The 10,209-nt window shown below is 41.3% G+C and overlaps 1 pseudogene across 1 annotated transcript; it reads left to right on the top strand.

Moving 5' to 3' along the window:
• Nucleotides 1–8,658: 8,658 nt before the first annotated feature.
• On the top strand, nucleotides 8,659–9,860 carry LOC149848197 (serine acetyltransferase 1, chloroplastic pseudogene; annotated as a pseudogene). Its single transcript, XR_016426466.1, has one exon. The product of XR_016426466.1 is annotated as a serine acetyltransferase 1, chloroplastic pseudogene (transcript).
• The last annotated feature ends 349 nt before the right edge of the window (nucleotides 9,861–10,209 follow it).

The following is a 10,209-nucleotide window of genomic DNA, read 5'->3' as shown; positions in this document are numbered from 1 at the left end:
AGGATTCAGAATCAATGTGGAATAAGATAGCGGGTGGTATGAGAAAAGTAGCTAAGGAGGTATTGGGTGAGTCTAAAGGCGGTGCACCACTAGGTAAGGATACATCATGGTGGAACGAGGATGTCAAATTAGCTATTAAGGTTAAAAGAGAGTGTTATAGAAATCTAAGTAAGAGTCGTGATAATGAGAATTTGGAGAAGTATATGATAGCAAAGAAGGAAGCTAAAAAAGTTGTTCGAAACGCGAGGGCTAAGGTATATAAGGAGGTTTATGACAAGTTGGATACCAAAGAAGGCGAGAAGGATATTTATAGGCTTGCAAAGATGAGAGATAGGAAATCGAAGGATTTGGGTATGGTTAGATGTATCAAAGATGAAACGCAAAGGGTTTTAGTCAAAGATGAGGAGATTAAGGAGAGATGGAAAGATTATTTTGATAAGCTATTTAATGATAGTCATGCTCAAGATCTTGGAGACTTCTCCATTCCTTTTCATGAGATAAATCGTGACTTCATGCGCAAGATTCAAAAGAAAGAAATTGCAGAGGCTTTGAAGAAAATGAAATCAAGAAGGGCAGTTGGCCCAGATGGTATACCTATCGAGGCTTGGAAATGCTTAGGAGAGAAAGGTTTAGAATGGTTGACAAATCTTTTTAACTTGATTTGGCGAACAAATAAGATGCCTAATGAGTGGAGGAAGAGTACTTTGGTGCCTTTATATAAGAATAAGGGTGATATACAAGATTGCACAAACTATCGTGGTATAAAACTCATGAGTCATACTATGAAACTTTGGGAGAGGGTGATTGAGTCTAGGTTGAGGAAGGTTGTCATGATATCGGAGAATCAATTTGGTTTTATGCCTGGAAGATCAACTATGGAAGCTATACATCTTCTTAGACAACTTATTGAAAGATATAGAGAGAGGAACAAAGATTTGCATATGGTTTTTATTGATTTAGAGAAGGCATACGATAGAGTACCTAGGGACGTTCTCTGGTGGACAATGATGAAGAAAGGTGTTTCTCTCAAGTACATTAGTATAATTAAAGATATGTATGAAGGAGTAGTAACCAATGTCCGCACTTGTGGAGGGGTGACAACCAATTTCCCGATAACGGTTGGGTTACATCAAGGATCTGCTTTAAGCCCTTTCCTATTTGCAATAGTGATGGATGAGCTTACGAGATCAATTCAAGAAAATGTACCGTGGTGTATGTTGTTTGCTGATGATATTGTTTTGATTGATGAGTCTAGAGCTGGGGTTAATGCTAAGTTAGAATTATGGAGACAGACATTGGAAGCTAGAGGTTTTAAGTTGAGTAAGAGTAAGACTGAATATATGGAATGTCGGTTTAGTAAGCAACGAAGTAGTGATGGGAGTGTAGTGAAGCTTGGTGAGCAAGATATACCGGTGAATGATTATTTCAAATATTTGGGATCCATCATTCAAAAGTATGGAGAAATTGATGGAGATGTAAATCATAGGATAAAGGTTGGGTGGATGAAATGGAAAAGTGCTACTGGAGTGTTGTGCGATCGTAGAATGCCATTGCGGTTGAAGGGAAAGTTTTATAGGACGACTATTAGACCCGCTTTACTATATGGTACGGAATGTTGGGCTGCCAAGAGACATCATATTCAAAAAATGAGTGTAGCTGAGATGCGGATGCTTAGATGGATGTGTGGAAATACAATAAAAGATAAGATTCGGAACGAAGAGATACGTAAGAAGGTAGGTGTTGCACCCATTGAAAATAAGATGCGAGAGAATCGTTTACGGTGGTTTGGACATATTCGGCGAAGGCCTAATGATACTCCAGTTAGAAGGTTGGAGAAATGGGAAAATATATTAGTTAAAAGAGGTCGGGGTAGGCCTAGGAAGACTTGGATGGAGATGATAGGAAAGGATATGAATGCTTTGAACCTCACCGAGGACATGGCGTTGGATAGAAATGATTGGAGGAAAAGGATTCATGTGGAAGACCCAAAATGAATTTCTTTTTTGGTTCATATCGCTGACCCCAATTGTTTTGGGATGAAGGCGTAGTTGTTGTTGTTGTTGATTGTCATCAAACAACGAACATTTGAAACACATTCATGTAAGGTACAAACAAACGGTGGACTTGATACAGTTGTTACAGAACAGACAAGTGTTATATGTCGTCTTTTTTGTTCATTTCATTGGATCCTGAACAAACCATCAAACAAACCCTAAGGCATGCATTTGATTGCTTATATGTAGCAATAAAACAGACATGTCTAAACACTGCTGGTCGGGTGCAGATGTTTCCTGAACAAGCCGAATTTTTTATCTCAAGTGTTTTTTAAACTTTTTATTTATCTTTTTTAGTTTTTGTCTAAAGTGTTTTGGATACCATTGCCCCAAGAGAGAAGTGAAACACCGTAGGACACATAAAGGGTGTCCTGCGGGACGGATGGGACTCTATGTTTATCTTCATCTTGGATCGCCTTCGGGTGCAACGTTGATCATGCTCTTTTCACTTTCATGATTATGTAAACCTAAAATTATTGGGTGCAAGTTGACATGTGGCATGTTTTTAAATGAAAAAGAATGGTTGGGTTGATGGATCAGTGTCTTAGTGTTTTCGTAAAAATTGCACTTAAATTTTTTTTTTCCCCTTGGGGCACTAGTGTCCAACACATCTTATCCAACTAAAAGCGTTGAATTATTATACTACATGTCATAATTCGGGGTGGACTCAAAGTTTAATTTTTTTTTTTTCAAAAACTGGAACACAAGGATAAGGAAAATTTTAATTTTTTTTAATCAACAAAAACTATTTTTTGAATATAATAACATTAAAAATAGTTTTTTATTGAAATTAAATGTAAAAATTAATAAAAATTATTTGAAATATTAAAATAAAGGCCATATATGTCAGTGTCAGAATTCACGTGTCTGTTCATGTTGACTCATGTCACTAGAGACACGCAACTAAAATGGCGTGTCGCCATGCCATAGATTATGTCAGAGTTAAGAAGCTTTTGCATAGTGGCAGTGTGGCGTGTGACATTTTCCTTGATATTTCAAAATAGTGGGCCCCTGAAGTCTCTAAGAAGCAACTCCTTTTAATGCATTTTCAAACATTTGATAGTCATGTCCTCCATCTCCGGTCCAAACAAAGTGTGGCGGGGCGGGGCGGGGCCCGTTTTACCCAAGTCCACTGTCATAGCTAATTATTAATGGGATGGTGTATATTCCACGGAATCTGACTAAATGGTCTTGAATCGGTCAAGTGTGTGACCTAAATCCAATCCATTGACAACCCTATTGATCACCTTGTACAGAACTTAGTATTATTAAGAAATGGTATATAATCTTCTTGAAGGAATCGTGGACTACACCAGGTCAGACAAGGATGGGCTGGTCTTGGCCCCAAGTTTTGGACCAAGCCTGATCAAAATGTGAAGGATCAAGAGCTAGGTCGGGTTTGATAAGGAATGACTTGTCCCACTGGGCCCTTCGACCCAGTCCTGACTCCTGAGCCAGCCATGGTCCATGCCAACCTCTAGCAACCCGTTAGAGCTGGGAGAGGCCCAACCTGAACACTGACCAGAAAAAATCAGATGACACCTTGTTGGGTTTGGGCTTGGCCCGGGTCTTATCGGTCTCAGGCCAGGTTTGGCCTGTCACTCTTAAACCCGATACTTTTTCACCCATATCCAAACCCAGACCGGTTTATTACTCGGGCTGGGTTGGGCTCGAAGTCTAATCAGTCTTCATCTGTACATAGACTGTTTATTATCAAAACCATGCCCTTATTTGACCAAGGGTCCCATTAGGTTCGGCTCATACATTGCCAATTAACTAACAATACCAAGTATTGGCCAGAAATACCCCATCTAGGGATGTAGACGGTTCCTATTTGGATCGGATGTGGCCAATACCATATTCAACTAATTGGCTAAATGTTGGGTACAGATTTGGATTGGGATTTGGATGGTGAAAAGCCCATACCGGACCCACCTTTTTTACAAGTAAACTGATTAAGATATCTGTCGAATTCAGTAGCAAAAATGAAAACCATATCCACATCTTATTATATTCCGATATGGTTTTGGCTTACCAAATGCAATTAAATGGAATTCGAATATGGAATAAAATCTAATTCATTGACATTCCCATCATAGCGAATTTATCTTCGAGGTGCTGGTACCAAGTCCAGACCAATGTCTTATTGAGTCCTGGGTCCTATGAAGATTACAAAAACCAGACCTGGTCTATACTCAAGAAAATAATATTTTTTTATCTTTTCTTACATTGAAAGATCATGTGTCTTAATCGGCTGGGACGTGGTATGGTATGAAATTTTACAAACCATACCCATCTCCATATATTAATGAAACACTTTGAGTATGTATGACCCGGTTAACCGGACCAAATTTTTTATCACCAAATCATGATCCTATACGATTTTGTACCAGTCCAATCTCGAAGCAGGTTATATGTCCCCCCGGAACAGGGCATCTCATGCTAGGGGGTCCCAAAAAGCACCATGTATTTAAGCCTGTGTGTCTCGTATTTTCATGTTTGTCATCATTAATTAGCATTGGAGTTTGATGCGATTGCAAAGACTTAAGTACCCTCTCCTCCATTAGTGCCAAAAAAAATAACGATTCTAGAAAAAGAGTGATTGTAAAGACTTAAGTGCCCCGAAGATGATTATTTAAGACTCAGTCTCTACACTGCAGGATTATCCGAGAAAGAAATCTCTCCTAGAGGAGACCATGAACATCAACTCTCTCACTCTCTCTCTCCCTTCTCTTTCTTTTTCTGTGCACATCCAGCAGAAGATCCTACATTGCTCCATCAAGCACCGACTGACCTGCACATTGATTATTGTGGAGCCTGATTCAGAGTTTTTACCCTTACAGAAGGAGGGTTTGGGGGCTCCTCCAAGCGTGAGTAGCATCATTCAACTAAATGAGTTGTGGATCCTGATTAAGAGTTTTTACCCTTATAAGAGAAGGGTTTTGGGGGCTCCTCCCAGCGTGGGTAGCATCATTCAACTTGAAGAGTTGTGGAGCCTGATTCAGAGTTTTTACCCTTACAGAAGGAGGGTCTGAGGGCTCCTCCCAGCGTGGGTAGCATCATTCAACTTGATAAGTTGTGGAGCTTGATTCAGAGTTTTTGCCCTTATAGGAAAAGGGTTTGGGGGCTCCTCCCAGCGTGGATCACATCGTTCAACTTGATTCGTTGTAGAGTTTGATTCAGAGTTTTTATCCCTATTATTCTGTGTTATTTGAGTTGCACATGGGTCTGGTTTTTAGTTAAAATGAGGAATGAAATGACAATAAAAATTGCTGAAAATTTACAGGAATAAACTAGACTCAATAACGAATACATCACTTTTTACGGATTTGGAATATAACCTCCGGTTAGGGAGATATGACCCTGACAAGTTGGTCCTAATTCGGGTAGCGATTTACAGCGATTTGCTTACTGAATAACACTACAAATCGCTATAGTGAGATCCAACAATACTATAAATCGCTGTGGAGCTCGTTGGAGGCACAAAAATACTATAAATTGCTATAGTGATTTACGGAAGACACTACAAATCGTTGTTGAAAGGCCGGATAACACTATAAATCGTTGTGGGGCTCGTTGGAGACCCGAAAATACTACAAATCGTTGTAGAAAAGCCCAAAAAAAATTAGTTCGGGGGGCGCTGCCCCCCGCCAGGGACGGCCCCCCCTGGACCCCCGCCCGCTGACCGCGCAGCGTAACCCGCGCCGGGGGAGAGCCCCCGGACCCCCTCCTGTAAGGGCAAAAACTCTAAATCAGGCTCCACAACGAATCAAGTTGAACGATGCTACAGTCAGTGTGTAGGTCAGTCAGTGTTTGATGGAGCAATGTAAGATCGTCTGTTGGATGTGCACTCAAGTAGAAAGAGAAGGGAGAGAGAATGAGAGGGTTGATGTTCATGGCCTTCTCTAGGCGGAACTCTTTGCCTCCCTTGATTTCCTCTCTAGAGAGAGAGAGAGGGTTTTACAGAGAAGGAAGAAGAAGAAGATGACAATGAAAAGTTCAAACAAACATTTTTTATGGCTCAGGTTCGTTTCACCGAATGACCATCGGATCACCGGCTCATTATCGGATCGGCGGCTAAGGTTCATTTCGCTGTGTAGACTTTGAAGAGTCAACATCATCCTTGACTTTCTGGATGAACATGTTTGTCCTTTTTTTGAACTATTTGTTTTCCTTTTTTGAATGAATGATATTTTTATCATTTTCTCGTACCGTTGTTTTATGGTAAGAATAGCAAGAAAGGATATTAAGTCTTTGCAACCGAACAAGACTCTAATGTTGAGTGATGTCAACATACACAGGAATATGAGCCCCATGTGCTTATATACGTGGTGCTTTTTGGACCCCGAACACAGAGATACGTGGAATTTAGTGAATCATCGGGGGTGAACATAGACCACCCGATCCATATTCATGTAAGTTCTCAACAACTTGGCCGGTGGAGGGGGTGGCCCACCCAAAACTCCCAGTCCCACAAGTTTCTGGTATCCCTGACATCAATTAATAAAAGCAAATAAGGGCGTAGTTATATATTGGCACGGAGAGGTACTAAAAACAAAAACATAGTGGGCTCCACTCTCGTCGAGAGCAACGAACGGAGGAAACTTGCCGTGGCAGGGATTTTCATTTGAAAGCGTGAGCCAAGTCGTCACACCTCACGTCACCCAAGCCCAATATTATGTATTGGATGCAAGCAATTACTTAGTCACCCGTGATAATGATTATATTGCCACAAAGCCCTTCACTATGGCGAAAAAGAGCAGTTAATATATCTATTAGTTATAATTAATCATGTTTTGGCTTCTCCTGAAATATGAATTCATGAACAATGTCATGAATTAGGTTATTTTGGTGGAGTTTTGTCACAGATGTGACCCTGGTGACCGAATATGATGGCATGCAGAGGAATGGCAGTGGACTGGGGACAACGGACCCCGCCTAGCCTCGTTCCATTTGAATCGGGGATGAAGGACACAATTGGGGATGGAGGTTAAAATCAAAACCCAGTGGGGGGGGATGGACTTACGCTTTCCCCGCTTAGCCTTGTCTCAATCCTTGCCTTGCCCCACCCCGCCAATTTCTAATCCTTCTTTAGGAATGACAATGGATCGAGGAAAAACAGAGCCCCACACCCACCTTGCTTTGTTTGGATCGGGAATGGAGGGCATGAAATGGGGATGAAGGTTAAAATCAAAACCCGTGCAGGCAAGGATGGAGGGTAGGATTTTGAGACGGGGCGGGAGTGGAGACCTTGTCACCTGCTTCCGGCGCCCCAATCCACTGCCATCCCTAGACTTAATATCATTTTAATTTTCTGTTAATGCTTTTACTGATATTTTGAAAAATATATATATATTTTTAAATGATAAAATTTAAAAATTATCTTTTACTGATTAAAAATAAAAAATGTTTTCTTATCTTATTTTTGTAGAAAAAAATGCAAGATTTATAAATATATATATATATGTCTTTGCGCGTTTTTAGCTGCTGAGATTTGCAGTTTTTTTTTTTTTTACTTTCATCACCATGTTCTGGAGAAATGACTAGAGTTCTATGTTAGTCATTATGGAAGGATCCAGTAGCCAGGTTAATGGGCTTCTGTACTGAAGCAGATCAGGTCATGCTGAACATGAGCGTTTTTTATCATGCCGACATCGTGGCCGTCTGTTTACATTTTGGATGAATGCCACGTGATTTTGTTGATTTTTAAGCTTTTTAAAATGCAAATCTGATGGCCACGATGTCGGCATGAGCAAAAACGCTCATGTTCAGCATGACCTGGTCTGCTTCCCTTCTCTACCCAGCGCTATGATGGGCACCTGTTTGCACAAACTTTGCCTAATGCCAAATAAGGCATATTAGTATATTTATCATTGATAGGGACGCTTTTGTCACTTTATAAATATAGGGCTCTTTCTCTCTCTCTAGGTTTGTGCTCTGGGTTGTAAATTAATGCCCCCCTATCAGTTTAGATGGGCCATGGAAGTTGAATTTGTGCAAGCTCCATTTATTGCCCAAGCCCACATCCAGCATAGGCCCTTGGGGGGTGAAGCTCTTAGTCTCGAAGTTTTATGCTCCTGAACCGACGACCGTAACAAGTATGAGAGGATAATTCAGTGCAACCAAGTCTTAGAGTCTGGACGCGGTTCATTCCTGTGATGAATAAAAGAAAAAAATGAAAACAAGGTCTCTCAAGCTTAGTAAACGATTCTGAAAACTTGCTCATTGAACCAATTAATGCACGGTCAAGCTTTCAAATTTGACGCCACTGGCTCTTCAACTTTCTCATGCTGTCCACCGGAACTATACAGTAACGGCAGGAGCCTTTTAGTTGTTTTTGAAAGGAAAGAAGCATCACCATTCACCAACCAAAGAGAGAGAGAGAGAGAGAGATTCATCAATGTTACTGACCAAACTCCCAAGTATTCGATTTGATTAAAATAACAAAATAGAGATGCACGGTTGAGATAAAAGTCTTCAGCCCACAATTATTTAAAAAGCGTCCAGGAGGCTATGCTGAAATAATTCAAGTTCATAGATTATCGGTAAAGGTTGACACTATTATGGGGTCGCCCCCCCTTCACCTTACCCTATATAAACCCCACAACCAACTCCGGGCTTCCCTAGAGGGCTCAAGTCTTTCATGACTTCTTGTCTTGCTTTCTCTTCCCCTTTCACAGAGTCTTCCTTGTGCGGCAAACTCTTTAGAAAGGTCTCCAGAAGGATGGCCACATGCATGGAGTGCTCGAGGTCCGAAATGGTCGCAAATCAGCTTTTGTTCGATGCAGACCAATCTCTAATCTCGGATCGGAGCACCATTTACAGGTTCGTCGAGCTTCTTCCGAGAGCTTTCCAACACACCAAAGATGAAGAGAGGGATGATCTATGGGTGACGATGAGGGAGGAGGCCAGGAGGGATGTGGAGCAAGAACCAGTCTTGAGGGGCTTCTACATAGCTGCTATACTTTCACATGATTCACTTGAGAGTGCTCTAGCCGGCCATCTAGGAAACAAGCTCTCTACACCTTACCTGCCAGGTTCGAGCCTAGCTCAGGTCTTCTTGGACATATTTCTCGAAGACCGTGCAATCCAGAACGCTATCCGAGAAGACCTGAAGGCAGTTAAGGAGAGGGATCCAGCATGCGTTAGCTCTGTGCAGTGTCTACTCAACTTCAAGGGGTTCCTAGCAATTCAGGCTCATAGGGCGGCTCATAGTCTCTGGACCCAGGGCCGGGTTCCGCTGGCCTTGGTGATCCAGAACCGGGTGTCTGAAGTCTTTGCCGTGGACATACACCCCGGGGCACAGATCGGAAACGGAGTGATGCTGGACCATGCTACCGGAGTTGTGATTGGCGAGACCGCCGTCATCGGCAACAATGTGTCGATCTTGCACAACGTGACACTCGGGGGTACCGGCAAGGTCAGCGGTGACCGGCACCCGAAAATTGGTGAGGGGGTCTTAATTGGTGCAGGTACAAACGTTCTGGGTAACGTCAAGGTCGGAGCTGGGGCTAAGATCGGGGCGGGGTCGGTCGTGCTGAAGGAGGTGCCGCCCAGAACCACAGCAGTGGGGAACCCGGCGAGGTTGATAGGTGGGAAGGACAACCCAATTAAGTTGACCAAGATTCCCAGCTTAACAATGGACCACACCTCGTGGTCAGACTATGTAATCTAATTGCTTAATTTTGCAATTCACGCACATATATTATATAGGCTTTTTCCATGAAAGTGGGTGGTGATGTAACATGATTTCAGCCACTTGCTGAAAGTTATTGTAAGGATCTTTCTTATATACGGTACTCTCTCTCTCTCTCTCTCTCTATATATATATATATATATATATATATATATATATATATATATATATATATATATATATATATATATATATATATATATATATATATATGTTAAATGAGACCGGTTAAACGGGATTTTCAGGGTTTTTTTATTTTAGTTTTAAATTCAATTTTGGACTGGTTTACTTAATATTTGAAAAATCAATGGTCTAAAATCTTTGTAAGTTTTTAGGATCCAAATATCATTTTTTTTCATGGAAAACACATGATCCAAGTACAAATTCTTAGTAAATCGATCATGCCCAGCACATTTTTAGGGTTAGGGCCGTGAAAAAAAATATCAAAAAGCAAAAAAA

Source organism: Nuphar pumila, chromosome 1, assembly GCF_984573655.1.
Source record: "Nuphar pumila chromosome 1, dmNupPumi1.hap1.1, whole genome shotgun sequence".
Lineage (NCBI taxonomy): Eukaryota > Viridiplantae > Streptophyta > Magnoliopsida > Nymphaeales > Nymphaeaceae > Nuphar > Nuphar pumila.
Note: the sequence above shows the minus strand (reverse complement) of the source record. Positions and strands in the feature narration are given on the sequence as shown.